Here is a 16,546-nt window from a genome sequence, read left to right on the forward strand (position 1 = left end):
GAAACAAAATATGTTCGAGACCCGTAAAATATGTTCACTGAATCTCAGAATACAAACTACTGTACCATTTTTATGACCGTTTTAATAATCATTTACCTCCGGGAACAAACGTAATTAGCGTAAATTCGTTCGATGAGTAAGCCTTGTTCTTTTTTTATTGCTAATAAATTTTGCCCCGATTCCGTGAAAACACGACGAAAAAATGATGTAACTGCAAGAACCATGTAATTTGATTTTTCACAAATCTTAGTCATTATTTCCTTACTTTTATTATCCAGAATTTAGAGTATCTAATACGGATACTTTTAATTAGTTTGAAAGAATTTCTAATGATACGAGTGATGCATTCCTATGGAAATTTAGACATTACCCATTAATGATATTACAATGTTTGTAATTCTACATTTTATGTTCGACCACTATTTTTTCTGAAAAAAAGTACCTCCTAATACATATTTATTATCGTTTTAAATCTTTAACAGCGAAATGAGAAAAAAGTTAGATACCTATAACCGGGCGTCTCTGCGGTCTACATAATGTAGCGGCGGTGTACTAGCGCGGAAACTGTTGCTCAAAAGCAGCGATTGCATTTGTCCGTTCGAAATTGCACCGGCGTTCTTGAAGCGTTCGAATAATCGCGGACATATTTTGTAATCGATATTTAGGAAAACGCGGAGAGACTCGTGCAAAGCGAATTTAAACGCATTCCTGTCGAGCCAATTCCTCTCTTGTTCGCGCATTCAAGTCTCCGATTCGCGCATTGAAATCTCCCATCCGCGCATTCAAGTCTCCGGGTATTTCTCGTTCAAACGCTTCAAAAACAAGGTTTTTCTTTCTTTCAACATTTTATACTGGTTTGAAATAGTCAAATTAATTGCTTATCCGACAATGGTCCCAATTAGCAACATGACTTTCAAAAATTATAATCTCAACACATTCTTTGAATTTCAAAATTGGAAACCCTTTTTTTTAATGCAAGCGCAAAATGATCCTTGCTTGAATTGATCTTAAATATTTCTGCATCATGAAATTCCTAGAATAAATGAGTTTATTGACGGCAAGAACATAAACGTGGTTGGTGCTGTTAATTAGGTGAAATGTGTCATAAAGTGAAGTCGTTAACGAATTTTTCAGAGCCTAACATCAGGATTCTCGTGGATTTTAACGAAGGCCGCTATTTATCGTTGAAAAAGCTTCGTTGTTAATGCATTTATGACTTGCTTTTTGCTTTGATCAGCTGAGAAACGTTTTAATCTTCTTCGATTATGCGTTAAGTGGAAATTAATGGTTACTTTGCTTCAGGTGGATTTATGAAATACGATGGTCTGGTAATGAAATTAATTTAAATTTCGTCTTTAAAAACACATATAGTGAATTCAGAGAGAAAGTTTCTTTCAATTATTGTTGTTTGATGAATGAGAATCGGAAGTAAGTTGCATTGTTAGTGATTAAGTCAGACTTCTTCATGTTTTTTCTCTACATCCCAGTGAATTATTTTCTTTTCGTGGTGAAAAAATTAAACCAAGTGCTTAAAAAAATTATAATTTTAACCCTTTTTTGGATTATGGTGGTCACAGTGGCACCCCAAAAATTTCAACTAAGCAACTTAATGGCATAATTACTTGAGAATTTATCTAATTTTCTATTTTGAACCTAATCGTTTGAATATTCAATTTTTATGCTATTCAAATTGTAATTAGCATCTGTGAAGCCTGATTTGTCGCATTATCTGAATGAATGAACCAATAACAATCGTGCACGTAGGTTTCTTGAATGGCTTACTGCAACGCAAGGTTGTCGAAACTTCAATATGTTTCTTTAATTGACTCTGCGTGGGATTAATCAAATAACGCCCAGGGGTAAAACATCAACCTACGTTTTCTTCTCTCATTACGCGGACCAAACGCACCTATTACGTGGAACGATTGCGTGCTATTGATTACTTGGACATTTTATTACATTTTTCTTTTATGAGAACTTATTCAATAACTACGCTTCGCGGAGATACGTGATGAAACTCGAGACACGTTTACGTGGAAGTCTGACGGAATTGGAATTCTTGTAAATACACGTGCTTATTCGCGGTTAATGTTCAACGCGAAATCAAAGTAATATAATATAATTATTCATTTCGTTAAAAAAGTGAGACAGATACCTTGAAGAGCACCGTAAATTATAAATTCTTCACTTCATCTTGAGGGTCGTGGTGTAGATATCATTAATGCCTCCGCCTAAAATCAAAAGAATTTTATCATTTTTAACGATTTTAGACATTAAAATTTGTTTTCTTTTTAAAAGAAAAACGAGGAACAAAATAACTGGTCGTTGCTCGTTTAACTTGAAATTATTATCAAAGAAATCCTTTATTTTAAATATCGAGAAAAAGAAATGGCTGGAGACAAGACGACACAATTAAAGAAAATTTCTTCTTCTCATGGGAAACGATTGGGCACGGTCGACCCCACGGGTCAAATACGTTGCAAAAAATCCATTTATCGTCGGCAGGTATGTTGCACACGTGTAATCGAACATCCGTATCTCTATCGTATATCATGATAAGGTTATTAAGGGGCAATGAAACGTGTCCCGTGCCACTTAACGATGACCAAGAAAGCCGACTCGAGTGTTGTCGGACCTCGACGCGTATGAATTAGTGCATCGAACGAAAGCGTTGCGCAATTAACGGAGGTGGTGTATGAATTATATCGGGTCTCGTGCACGCCAGAAGGCGGTCAACCGATAAATTGATTGCGTCAGTTTGGTAATCAAATTTGACAGTTATAACGGCAGGTTGTACGGCGTTGCTTAACGCTGAAGCTCGTTTCAATTTCACCGGATTCGAGCCTACAAGATTTATTTTGATATTCGGGTCGAAAATATAAATATACAAAATTAAAAATTTTTGCGATCACACTGTAATTTTTAATTTTTAATTTCTGTACCGTCCCGTGTATACTAAATTAATTTAAAATTAAATTAAAATCAAAACGTTAAATTGGAAATATACATATTGAAAAATCTTTTTTTTATTGAAATTATTTTATTTCAAAGAAACAGTACCGCGCTACTGTATCTCTGTTCTGAGTTGACAAAGGGTTAATTCTGAAGAAAATTACTCGAAACAATTTACATAAATCAAGCCGTAAAATCTCTGCCTGTATAATTAAGCAGAGCACGTAATTGCTTCTCGGACAATTTCGAGGCAGAGAAAAAGAAGTCGTTCGTTTGGTCGTTGTCCTTGCTGTAGTTTCGAACTGGGTCGCGGGTAAAATTCGAAAACTAGCGGAAAAGATGTTTGAACGGTCGCGGCGACCGCAGGCGGATTCTGTGCTAGATCCAAAATAGGAGCTGGCACGAGCGAGAAAGTTGCGGCGCGGAACGGCACGCGGACTATTCCGACTTGCCGCGAGACTTCTTCGATTTATGATTTCAACGAACCGCTCACGGGATACCTCGAAGCGATACTTTCCCTCGAACTCATCGAAAACTTGCCACAATGTTGTTAATGATCCACTGTAAAAAGAGTCGATGTGCAAGAAAGTTCTCGAGAACTGCGACGCGGAGGAACTTGTTCGGCTGTTGATGAAATACGATGGGTTTTTTGATTTTTCACCGGTGCAAATCGAGAGTTAAACCTTTCTTGTCGGAGACACTTATTAACTCGTAAATTGTTAGATCGTTTCGTAGTTAATTTTATCTTGGATTGCGGGTAATTTCTTCTTGCCATAAGAAAAATAAAAAATTAGTAGAACTTATGCTCTCCAAATTTTAGCTCATCGCTAAAAACACGGTAGAAAACGTGTAAGTACAATACGTTTACATTAAAGCCGCGTTTCAGTCGTTTCGACGAATACTGAACATTGCAGCAGAATCGTTTCATCTAAATGCTAATCCGCGCATAAATTTCTCGCTTATCTGGTGGAAAAAACTAGAAAAACCGAAAAGATCCCCGCGATATTTCCCAGTTGGAAACGTACCTACAATCCCATTCGATATAAATTATCAACCTATCCCTCGATCGATGTTTCACAATGCAGTCGTAGAGAACTGCACGGCAGGCTCGTACGGCAACCTAATAATTTCCTTCGGTTGAAAAAAGGAACGGTGCAATTTCTGTCTAGAGGGCAAGTACAGAATCGCTAATTAATAAGATAACTTTTATTTCTCGACCTTCTTCGAACGACACCACGATCCCCCGTCGCAACTGATAACTGAATTAATCGCTGTATCTTAATCGATTATGCGAGCTCGGCTACACGTACGATAGATCGTACGATTAGCCGGTTTCAACTATCGACGAGTATAAAGCGGTGTCACGATAGTTAGTTAATAGCGGCTTCGACGTGTTTCGATTCCGCTCGGTTAGACAGGCATTAACGCTTTTTCCCGTCGCTGTCGAAACGTCGCCGCGGCGGCGGCGTCGCGTCGGGTCAAAAGGCAACGTATAAATAAAACGGGGCCGGCAGAGCCTCGTGTTTCTGCGGGTAATGTACTACATGTAACGAGAATCTTGTGTCGCATCTGTGACTCTCTGTTTCTTCTTACAACCTCTGTCGCGAATGATTTTTATGATATTGAGAATGATTATGGTACGAGGTATGGCTAGTTTATTCAATGTAATTCAATGTTAACCCCTTTATAATTCAAATTTTTCATTTTTCGGAAAAATAACTGTGCCTTCTGAGACTAAAAAGTATTGAGGTGCAATAACTATAGTTTGGAATAGATCCAAGTACTTATCAGATATGTAAAAGAATTTCTTATATGTGTGGATAGATGGATTTTTATAAAAATTCGAGCGTCCTTCATATGTGAATGACGTGGTAGTATTTTCCATAGTAACAAAAAGTAAATACAATAATACTACATAAATTATAAGATAAACTTAAGTTTTACGAGCCATTTCTTCCGCAAATTGCTTTCTGGCGCCTAATGATTAGCTTACAATGTTTATAACATGTTCCGATAGATGATCATACGATAAAGTACCATTTACCATACCTATTTCATAAAGTGAAATCACGACGATCGCTAGATACCATCTTCGTTATTTTCCACCAAGTTCTTTTTTATTATTACCCGATTTATTAATACACGAGTTGCCATTTGACACTCCACGACTGGTTTACAATGTTTGTAGCATGTTTCGATAGTTAATCTTACGATCAAGTACCATTTACCATACTTTATATTGTAAAGTGGCATATTGGAATCTTAGGATCTTACAACAATAGGATAGGTCAGTTCGCATTTTGAGGAAGGAGTTTCCACCGCTTAAACTCAGTTATGCCAATGCAAATGGCGAATATACGAGGCAACTTTCGTGTCTCTAAAATCGTAGACGAGTTCAGTTGCAATTTCCAAACGGCGAAACTGATTAAGCCGTTACTTGCATATTTTCGCATCTCTGCGACTCATTCTTCTCGGTTGGGTTAAATGCAGGATGGAGCAACGACGACGTCATTAAGGCGCATCCACGGCCGTGTGCTATATCCTAGGCCCCGTTCATTGAATGCGAGATTTTATAGCAATGTAAAATCCATCATCTATCACGGCTGGGGATAGAAATTATCCTTGGGAAGTCATGCAGCAGCTCGTTCGTACCGAGCCGTGGCAATTTCGCTGCATTCAGTGGGATGAAATCTCGATTCAACCGAGTGCACGCGTCCGGACGCTTCTTAAATGCGGTTGAAATGTTGATGATGATGATGATGATGACAACGACGACGACGACGATGATGGTGATGAGGATATCCAGGTGATGGTTGAAAGAGTAATAGGGTACATGCATTGTTCGATCTATCCAGATTTCTTTGGAAACTGAACTCGTTGTTTAAGATGTACACACTGTTTTATATGATAACGTCCAAAGGAGTAATTTAAAATTTAGATAAATTGAATTGAAAATTGAATTTGGATTTTCTTACAACGAAGAAATAGAAAGAGAAATGAGGTAACTCTATAACTGGACCGTCGTTTACTCGAAATACTGGGTCAGCCACAATGGCCACCTGTTTCATTAAAATAAATCAGTTGCAAAAACAAGCGAGTAAATATTTGAAGAATACAAAGAAGGAATAGAAAGAGAAACGAGGCAAGAGGGTAACATGTCCCCTGTCAGCAGTAAGAAGAAGCAATTCAATCGCATTGCACGAAGATGCATCCAGTTACATGTATCGTGGCCGTTGCACCGGACTTCCCTTCGCTCGAAATACTGGGTCAGTGTATCCAGTCTCCGCTTCATCTTCCATCGCTATAATAGTCGAGACTGGTCCAGTCTGGTCCGGTAGGTAGTTGGCCAGTGGAAACGCCGTAGGCTGGTGCACTGGTGCACCGTGCTCGGACCGTTGTACCATTGCACCTCGGCGTGTAGCTGCCTCGTGGAAAGTTTTTACGACGAACGAACGATCGCGTCGCATTAACAACTCCTTCTAGTAGGCTCCCTGTTGCTGCTCGTTACGTTTCTTCCTTTCCCGACCCCCTTTTCAGGCGTCTATTATGCAATTTCAGGTAATGATCCGAGAATTGGAGCTGGAATTTCGAATATCTTAGGTCCCTTTTTTTTTCTTCGAGGGTGTGCGGATATCTTGATTGACACGTTCTCTGACACGAAGGTAGCCAATTACCTGAATTTATCCTAATTTAACATTCTAGGTGCTATCGAAACTATATTAGCTAGTGATCTGATGATGAAAATTGAGGTACTAAATTGGAAATTGAGATTAATAGGATGAACCTTGGTCATTACCGAAAATAATAATGAACGCTGATGGTCGTTCCACAGAAATTTTTCTAGGATCCCGGCTGCAATCGCGCGGCTCTCTTGGTGCAGAACCAAGTCGACCTGTCTATATATAGGGTGACGCGTTTCCGTTCGAACGATTTGGCGAACGGCTGGCTGGTCTCACTTGCAAAACTCGTGGCCGAGTTATGCGTGAAAAGTGAAAAAAGCCAGGGCAGACAGCTCGAGGTGGCCACTGTGGCTGATAATTGAAGCGAACCCGTCTAACGAGGGATTTAAAGCGCTCCTTTTAATCGCCTCGTGCTTCAAACCGTCGCCGATCGATGATTCGAATTTATTGCGAGTACAGTTTCTCTGCCCGAGGACTTTCACGACGGATTAAATGAAAAATATCCTTGAAATTGTCGATGAAATCTTTTTCTTTTTTTTAATTTTTGCTTTAAGGTTTTGAACTTTTCGTTCCAAATTTTATGACATAAAATATAAAAAAATATCTTAAAGCTTAAAGTTTTATAAAAATGACTGTATAAGTGACTCGTTAAGATTCTCGATACAAAATGGCTGGTTGTCAGATGCAGCAAACAATGCACCCGAGGTTCGTGCATTGTAGTTACATTCAGCAAGTTCCGACTTGTACGGAGCGTACAAACGAGCAACAGAATCGCGTAGCTCATTATCATTGCGTTATTTATTCTCAATTGAGTTTCGATTCCACGAAACACGAGGCCCGTTATCTTTACGACCGTAGAAGGCACTGCAGCCACACGGTGGTTGAAGCTCGTTGCAATCGTGGTTGATTGGAAACGTTGTGTTACCCGGTTCGGGTCTCTCGGCCGATCAGCCGCTCGCGTGATACTTTATCCACCCGGAGAAATTTACCACGCGACCGGTCCTCGGATTAAACGCTTGTAAATTGAATTTTTCGTCTGCCCTACGGGGAGACGAATCAGATAAACGATGATGTTAATGTACTAGCGAAATAATTAAGCGTAGTAAAATAATTATTAGAAAATTTTAGCTGACAATTTAACACGTTTCTCGATATTACAAAGATCCTGGTACGCTTCGATCCCGAAATTGTATCTCCAGATCCATAAAACATGAATTTCGATGCCGGTTGCATCATTAGTCGTCAAGTTGTCTCGATCCCGTGCTCGTTATTGGATGCATATCTCGGCCGCTGGTTCCGCTTGTCCTCGATAATTGACGACTTTATGTCGAATCCTGTCCGATATCGGTGGTCCCGTTCATCCTTCGTATTATCCTTGCTGCATCTCGCTTCGATGCGTGGGTGCATCCGTTATATTAGGCTTCTTTCACATTGCAATACGACGAGCACTTAATTCAACCTTTCGCACTCGACTCAATCCGCAGACAATCGAATCGTATTGCTTCTCATAAATAACGGTGTGTAATATTTTCTGAATAAATTTCAGTATTTTGCGTAGACAAATTCGTATCCCCAGTGATTGTTAGAAAAATTGGAAATTTTTCAAACGTAGACCACGTTTGATCAGAATTCTATCTGAAATTACACCTTTCGATTTCAACGTCCCGACGCGAAACGTCTATTACACCTTTGCACGCCGTATGATTTCATTCGATGCACGGCCATTGTCTTCTAATGCCTTTCTGTCCAATAAATCCTTCGTCGAAAGGAATATCTTAAAAGTTGCCTTCCCAACGAGGTGTGTACTTCCACTGGTACGGAGAAAATCGCGTTTCGAAATGGCGTTGCTTGTTGCGTGCTTCGTTCGCAGGGATTAAAGGAATTCTTTTTTTTCTATTTTTTATTCTCTCCCTAATCCTTTGGAGGAGCTACGGCTTCGGGTTTCGGGCCAGTGAACCTGCCTCATATTAACGACCTCGATGATCCCTTCAGGAAACGCGTTCTCGATGGACCGACTCCGGCTCCTTTTGTTCAGGACGAACAATAAAATGGTGGTGAAGTTTCTAATGTGTAACGGTAACCGTTTTTAATGGAACATCAGGGTCAGGGAAGTGTTATTGTGATTTGATAATCTGGTGTTTCCATGTGGGTTTACCGGCAGATGAATGTGGGAGTTTTATGATAAATGAAGTTATTGTGATACGAATGATTTTTGTGATGAGCTTTGAACGTGGGTCATGGAATTTTCTATATTGTTAGTTTTAATAAGTATGATTCCAATGATTAATTAGAAATCTTGAAATATTTGAAATTGCGCACGTTACATATAGGTATGGGCGGCGCGAAGTCGAGTATAAAAGAGGGCTTAATCTTATAAGAAAAGAACGATCAGGAGATGGCTACAGTGTAACAGCTGTGATACCGCTTTTCGATTGAACCGGCGCGGCGCGAAAGGGTTAAACGAAGGACGAGCAGCGACGAAGTCGGGCCAGTACATACAGGTAAAGGAACAACGTTCAGCGCCGAGAGAAAGGAAAGGGAAAACGGGTACAAGAGATCGCTTGTTGTTGGACGGTAATGACCGCCATTCGAGTTGCCGGTACCGGAGTTCCCCCTTTTTTTCTTAAGGGACTATTACGGAATCCTGTCGGTCGAATATCGCGCCTCGTATCCGGTAGGAGAGGCTCCACGTCATTGGTCGTTAAGAACATCTGGCTGGGTTCGGTGGGTTCAATCGTTAGCTTTCGTGGAATGGCAGAAAAATGAGGACACTTTAATGTCACAGATTATCTAAAAATATCATTATGGTGATACTTAAGATTCCCAACGGTTGTCTTTTTAAAATGGTAAAATCGGCGACGCACGGCACTTATTTCATCGAAGTTCGAAGCAAGAAGCAGCCTATAGGTACTTGTTGTGAGAAACATCGCTTCTAGGTACACAATGTCCCCGCCCGTGTTCTCGCCGATTCACGCACGCGAGAAAAAAGAAATAAAAGAAAAAACGAAGGAAGGCTGCGTAACATGGCTGGCCCGGGGGAATAGAAAACGGCAGGAAGTTGGTCGATGCCAGCCAAAACAAAGGGAAACCACCAAACGAGACGTAGATACGCATCTCGAAGCGTGGGACCGCCTCGTACCAGCATCGTACAGTTGGCCGTTGAAGCGTTCGACGTGGCTCTTAACCAGGAAATATCTGGGACGCGATGGCGAATACACCAACGACGAAGTTTCAGCTCTTTGTGGCCCGTAATTTACAGACAGAGAGACACTGGTCACGACCAACAAGCGAAATAAAAAGAATTTTGTTCTAATTAGCGAACCGCTTCTTTTCTTGCTCGAGAGAGAAGGAACATTCTCTTAATGGTTGTCGTGACGAATTAAATTAATGAAAAGATTGCTAAATTTTTGCTTTGCTCTCTTCTTGTCGAACAATTAGCACCAACTGTGATTTCTAATGGTCTCAACCCTTGGTTACATGATTCTTTTTTCATTTTCAGCAGAAATACAACTTGATTAATTTGTAAGATTTTATTTCATTTATTAAATATGGACGAGAATTCTATTGAAATAGAATTGCTGTTTAACGATTTCAATCGTAATGGTTAGAAACTGAATTTACAATCGGTTAAAAGTTCATTGAAACAGGTAAAAGCGGACATACCGGTAGCTCGGTGAGTCCTAAACCCGAATAAAGCGTGACGACCATAAGTTGCGCCAATTTTACTTACGGTCGCGAGTGTTACGAATGCAACCGGCGTCTTATGTAAGTTTAGAATTCTGTGCATAACGTTACCATCGATTTCCATTCGGAAGGCCGATTAATTTCCCACTTAATTATCAAGCTTCGCTAATTTTGCAGCGAGTTACCGATTCCTTTACACGCGATTTCCTTGCAATACAAAACGTCAAATGATTCTCACTAGTTTGCCGTGTCCCGATGCAACAATGAATACCTATATGTATGTATCTCATTGTCAGTGGAAATAAGTTTCTATTGGAGCATGCAGACCGATCGAAGCCGACGAGTCGATTTTTTCCGTAATCCTGCGCAGGCTTACCGTTAACATTCCGATAGAAAGCGGTGACTCATGCAGCTAAATGTATTTTGAGAAGCAGACTAGCAATCGATGATATGTAGCCGTTTTCTTCTTTCTGTCCTCTTATCACGCATCGCATTTTCTTTCCAATCGCACCTAACATTACGTACTGTCTTCGAAGCGAGGAGAAACGATCACTTTATGTTCCTTCAAACAATATCTGTTGAATTTTAATGATTTCTATGACAATTTAGAACCGGCTAAAAAATTTCGAGTGTCAAATTTTATTTTTGAGCTGATTCTTGCAATTTGGCAAGCATTGCCAAAAATAATTCGTATACTCTCGTGTTTATACATTTCACGTTGCTAGTCGTGATCCACGTGTATCTGAAGAACGAAAAAAAATGGAATAAAAAATAAAAATTATTATCATCCTGTTGTACTCGAGCAGAGGAAGTCCATGGAAGGACGCGTGAAGTCATCGACGTAAAAGATCGTCCAGCTACGAAATTTCTCTCCTTGACGAATTGAAAGAGAAAAAAAGAGGAATTCATTTAATGCTGGATTCAGGAAGTAGCGTCGATCGAACGGAACCGACCAATACAGTCCGGGCATCGATTTTGAGCCGCCTCTGTGCTGACCATTATCTTTGATACGTTGTTGACCGGTTTCAAACTTGATTTCGACGGCCAAAGTGGTCACACAGAAATACTGAATTTTATTTTCAACTTGTATATTTATAGTTGACGACTGTGATGGAAGATTTTACCGGTGCAAAAAGAAATCGAAAGCAAATTTGTGTTGTAAAATTGGAAAATTTTTGATAAAGTAACTTTTTTTTAAGTATACCCTTAATTTTGAGGAGTTAGTAGGCCACTAGAGTTTCTGCGATTTCAAGAAGGGTTAATTTTGTAAGACAGTAAACAGAGAGTCGAAAAAAATTTTTTAAATTTTCCACACCAATTTAAATAATTTTCTGTGAAAAACCCTTGGATTCGCCTAATAACTTTCCAAGTGGACGTCGAGGTTGTGCGAGTAACAAGACAGGTTCTACCACCCTGGGATACTTTGACATTTGCCAAGTTGATAGCCGTCGAGTGGTTCACCTATAAGCTGTACACTCTGGTGCAACTTAGGCTTCTTAATTTGCTTGAAATCTAACCTAACCCTAGAGGAATCTATGAAGAATCCAAATAAACTCTTTCACAGAACTTCCTATATTCCTCTATAAAAGCTTTAGACAAACAAGGCGAATGATGGATCATTTCTTCCTCTACACTTTTCTTTAATTCAAAAGAAACCCAAGTTGCACGAGACTGTACCCAGCATGCTATATTTACACGCGGGCGCATGCTTGCGTGCACTAGTGTTATAAACCGAGCCGGTACACGCGGATAAATTGCATTCAGAAATTCGAGGAGTGTTGCAAGGCTTTCTCTAGTTTTGTTGCAAGTGGTACAGGTGATGCACAGGAACTTGCAACCATGAATACGTGTTTCTGCTTCTTTCCTTTGATTGGTTGACTATCATGGGGTGAGCAGTGATTGGCATTATATATTCAATATTTTGACAACGATATGTTTCCCGAGATTTATGACACTTTGTAAAATTGACGTATCAATGGAATTATGGGTGGGAATTTTTTTGATTGAAAATTTTTTGATTAATTTTTTAATTAATCATAAGTGGTATTAGACATTTTGAATAGCATTATAATTTGAAATAAAATGTTATTATTAAATTTGTAATATATCGCATTATATTATACCGTTTATTAAAGTCATTAATTACAATTACTGTAATAAAACTTATGATAATATTTTGATGATTAACTGTAAAATAGTTTTTCGATGATCGCATTAAGCTTCTTCTCAGAAGAGCTATTATATTCTTCACTGATGATCGATGAAGTGGCACAAAAAATAAGGATACCTTTATTTGCTCGTTTCGCTAAGGAAGATTAATTAGTCTGGTTCGGTTATCATATTGATTAATTCTCGGAATGCGGAGGTAAGAAGCTTGATTCCCTTCTTCTTTGACATGCATTCGTCTATCGGTTGTTTTCTAACATGCTTTCACGGTTCACGGAAACTACAACATGTGGTTATTTTACAAATGTTCCGTTCGATCGATATGTAGATATGTATGATCATCGATTAGAAATTCGATTTTTCATGAATTTCTACGGAATCTTATCGACAGCCCCGTTTCGATAATTACTGCAATCACGGTTCATGTTTTATTTGGCGGGTTTTTCTACAAAGCATAACGAAGCATAATGACTCTAAAATGATCCGAACGAATGTTTTAAATTGATAAAGATTTTATCGGTGATTCATTAAAATCACTACTAATATAATTATTACTGTAAATTTCTAATGGATTGTTCGCAATTTTCATTAATTACTACATGATTTTTATAGGTTTTAACATAATTTTTTTTTTTTAATTCTGTGCTATTTTATATTCTACAATACGAAGTTTCTCTTGCTGCAAACAATCCTTTGAAACAGTGCCAAGTTAAATAAATTCTTGATCATCGAAATTAACAAGAAAACTCAATTACGAAGTATCTTGACACTGTACGTTGTTCAAGAGTCCGCGACAACCGATAACGAATGCATTCAATGAATAAATTTGAATAATGAAACCGTGAATCGATTTCAAAGCTAATCCTGTATCTCATCGAGATTAATTCATGTCTTATCACAAATCCAACTTTGGGACTTGAGCACTTAAGATAACAGTTACGAAAAAATTTAATTACGAGATTCAATGTGGAGTGAAATTTCACCTATTAGCTTTTAAGAGTTAATGAATACTTCTTCTGGCGAAAGTGCAATTACTAAAATTTTTCCGAATAAATCATTTCAAGATGGCATTGAATAAAAATATGCTTCGTGATAAATCATGTTTATAAAATTATCAACTTTTAATTAAAATTTCAATCATAATATGATATTAAAAAAAAAAAAAAAAAAAAAAAAAAAAAACAAATTTATAAGAGCAAGGGATTAATTTTGTACGGTGCAGAATTATTGATTCGTTCAAGGTGTCTAAAATAAATTGAATCTTCAGCCAGTTGAACGCGTACAAATTGCTGTATTGTTTGGCCACCCTGGAAGCATTGTCTTCCATTCGTACAAATTGGAAGCTTTTATAGATTAAATCAAACAATGCGAAAGAAACCGAGCGTAATAACCACGCTTCGGTAGGTTGTGTTACACCGCGGGGTGCTACTGCTCTGATAATCCCTATCGTTCATCGATATCACCAACTTCGTCGACTATACTCTTCAGCATCCAATAAATTTTGCAAAAATCAGATTCAGTAAAATATATATAAAAAAAATAGATGAATGAATTATTTTATGTTTGCATTCAGTTGCATTACTCATTTTTAAAGACTCGCATCCGTCTTCGTTTTAAAATGATGAACCCTCAAAATATGCAACGTTCATGAAAAAATAGAAAATAAAAGGAAGAGCCTCGATGGCGCCTCACGACTGCAACATTCGTTCAAAAGCTCAAAACACGAAATATTTCCTCTATTTTGAATCCCCTGAAACATTATTCGACTTTACACGAGTAGATAAAGAAACCAGCAACGTCTCGTATATAAAAAGAAACAAGAAAAAGGGAAAAGTAAATAGACGAGCGAGTCCGCACAAAGTCTGGCTCTGTTTTCTGACCACAGACAAAAACTATAAAAATTCCTTCCACGGTTTCCACGGGAAACGAAACTAAAATAACAGCTTCATCCGAATTCCACCAGCGACCCAGGCCCCTGGCCACGGAGTCGAACTGATCCGAGTGTCGGGCAATAAAAGTCGTGGGACGACATAAAAGTCGTTTTTGGAATTCAAATTCGCTGGTACAGCCGGTTTATTAGACACCTTTCGCGCGGATAAAGCGACGATTTTAGAAAATAACTTATTTTCCAAACGGCAACACCCTCGATTGGCCATCGTACACAAATCACCGTTTTATCGGGATAGCTACTTAACCCTTTAGATATTTCCAGGATTTTTAACGGTAAAATGAGACGAACATTCTTAATTCTTGAGAATGTGTTGGTTTATTCCGTTTGTTTCTGGTAAAACGAAGTGCTTCTAAATTAGTCCCCCTTCGGACGTGAATATGAATTTTATTGGGTGTTTCGGAAATAGGCACCCCCAGAGATGTATTAACCCGTATAAAATCAGACGACATAAAATTTGGAATTTTTTCCACCGAAAATTGCAGTTCCTTCAACCCTTTCTTGTAATTACTATTCAAGAAATTTGTGTTATAGCAAAAAGGGGTTAAATTGCTACTTAGGGAAGCAATGTCGTACAAGTAGTTGAATAAAGAGGTCAGTTTGTCAAAAAAATGATAAACGACAGAAGCACGATCAAATTGTCAAATGTGTCAAGAAATTGCGGAAACATATCAAGAGATCAGCGTATCATATTCACGTTCGAGGTGATAATTTACTTCGTTATCGATTACGATCTCTCCAGAACCGGGATATCGCTGGGTAAATGCCCGAACATTACTTTCTCCAGACTGCTTGAGTTTACGAGGCTCGAAGTAGCCGCGTTACTTGTCTGCCATGAAAGAAAAAATTGCTCAAAGAAGCAACGATAAATTAACACTTTGCCTTCGGTGGACGCATATATGCGCCGCTCCGTTGAAAATCGATTATCGACGACAATAGCTGTACCCTATCCTTTAAAATGTCTTATATTACCTACTTGTCGTGTTAAGAAAAAGGAATTTTATTGTTTTTGTAGCTCGTATTATACCAATATGGCTATCAATTAAGATTTAGGCTATTTTATATTTTTTCGTCTTAGTTTATCGATAAAATTTGTATTATGGACGGGAGAACGTTTCGATTGAAGTATACTTGAAAAATGATAAAACGTTATCAGATTAATCCGAATCCTTAGTCGAGAAGACGCAGGATCGGTTAATGAGGAACACCAACAGCTGAATAGCCGATTAACATGAAAGTAACGAGTCTGAAGTCGAGGAAGAACTTTTATCCGTGTTTATTACATCGTTTGAGCTCGTCCTCGGCTTCCAAGATACATGTTGTAATTCATGAAAAGAAATAAATCGATGAATGCACACGATTTTGCTAATTTCTCGTGCACCGAGAACAGGTCTGGCCACGTGTTCTCGTCGAACGCCCAAATTTATGAATGAAATTTCATTTAAGAAATCAGGCCTGATTAATTCAAGTATTACACCGAAAAGAAAAATATATGAAAATAAAAAATTCGGATGTATCTGGGTTAAAGGTGTCAATAGGTGACCTGTATTTCATCTTCATCTGGATAGAAACCTCTGGCTGAATCGAGATTTACAAAAACCGACGGTCGCGTATAAAAATCGAGTCCAGTTTCATTTATTTCCTTAACTTTCACGAAAGGTACTCTTCCATGCAAGAACAAATTTGTACGCGAAAGAAACTACACGACAGGTTGGACATCGGAAACCTGGATACAACTTGGAAGGCTAAGAAAACGCGTTTGTCGGTGCTGAAGAACGTTACAGGAACGTCCTTAATTCGAGAAAAAGCAACTCGACGATCGACACGTTCGCCATCGTGTACTGTTTTATACCTAATTAATAGCGCGACGGTCGCGGACGATGGACAGCAGGAATTTTTCAATTATTTGTGTTCGTTGCTCGCCGAGACGCGTGTGGCCGTTATACATTCTGTTTGATTGGTCTTTTATAGACAATACAAGCATCGAAGGAAAATATTTTAGATAATTTCCTGATATTTCTTTGAAAATTTTTACAAATAAAATTGTGCGTGATCGTAGAAGCAAAATTAATGGTTATCAAAAGGGTAATGTTTAAATTGGATGCCCCATAGGTGT

General features: G+C 38.5%; 1 protein-coding gene across 1 annotated transcript in view; it reads right to left on the minus strand.

Annotated features, from left to right (window-relative positions):
* The window catches only part of LOC114879634 (protein sister of odd and bowel-like), a 72,911-nt gene that overhangs the window by 50,759 nt on the left and 5,606 nt on the right, over window positions 1–16,546 (minus strand). The window contains exon 2 of the mRNA XM_046286309.1: window positions 2,156–2,231. The gene's annotated coding sequence lies outside the window, so the exon portion shown is untranslated. The remainder of the gene's footprint in view (window positions 1–2,155; window positions 2,232–16,546) is intronic.

Source organism: Osmia bicornis, chromosome 6 (assembly GCF_907164935.1).
Source record: "Osmia bicornis bicornis chromosome 6, iOsmBic2.1, whole genome shotgun sequence".
Taxonomy (NCBI): domain Eukaryota; kingdom Metazoa; phylum Arthropoda; class Insecta; order Hymenoptera; family Megachilidae; genus Osmia; species Osmia bicornis.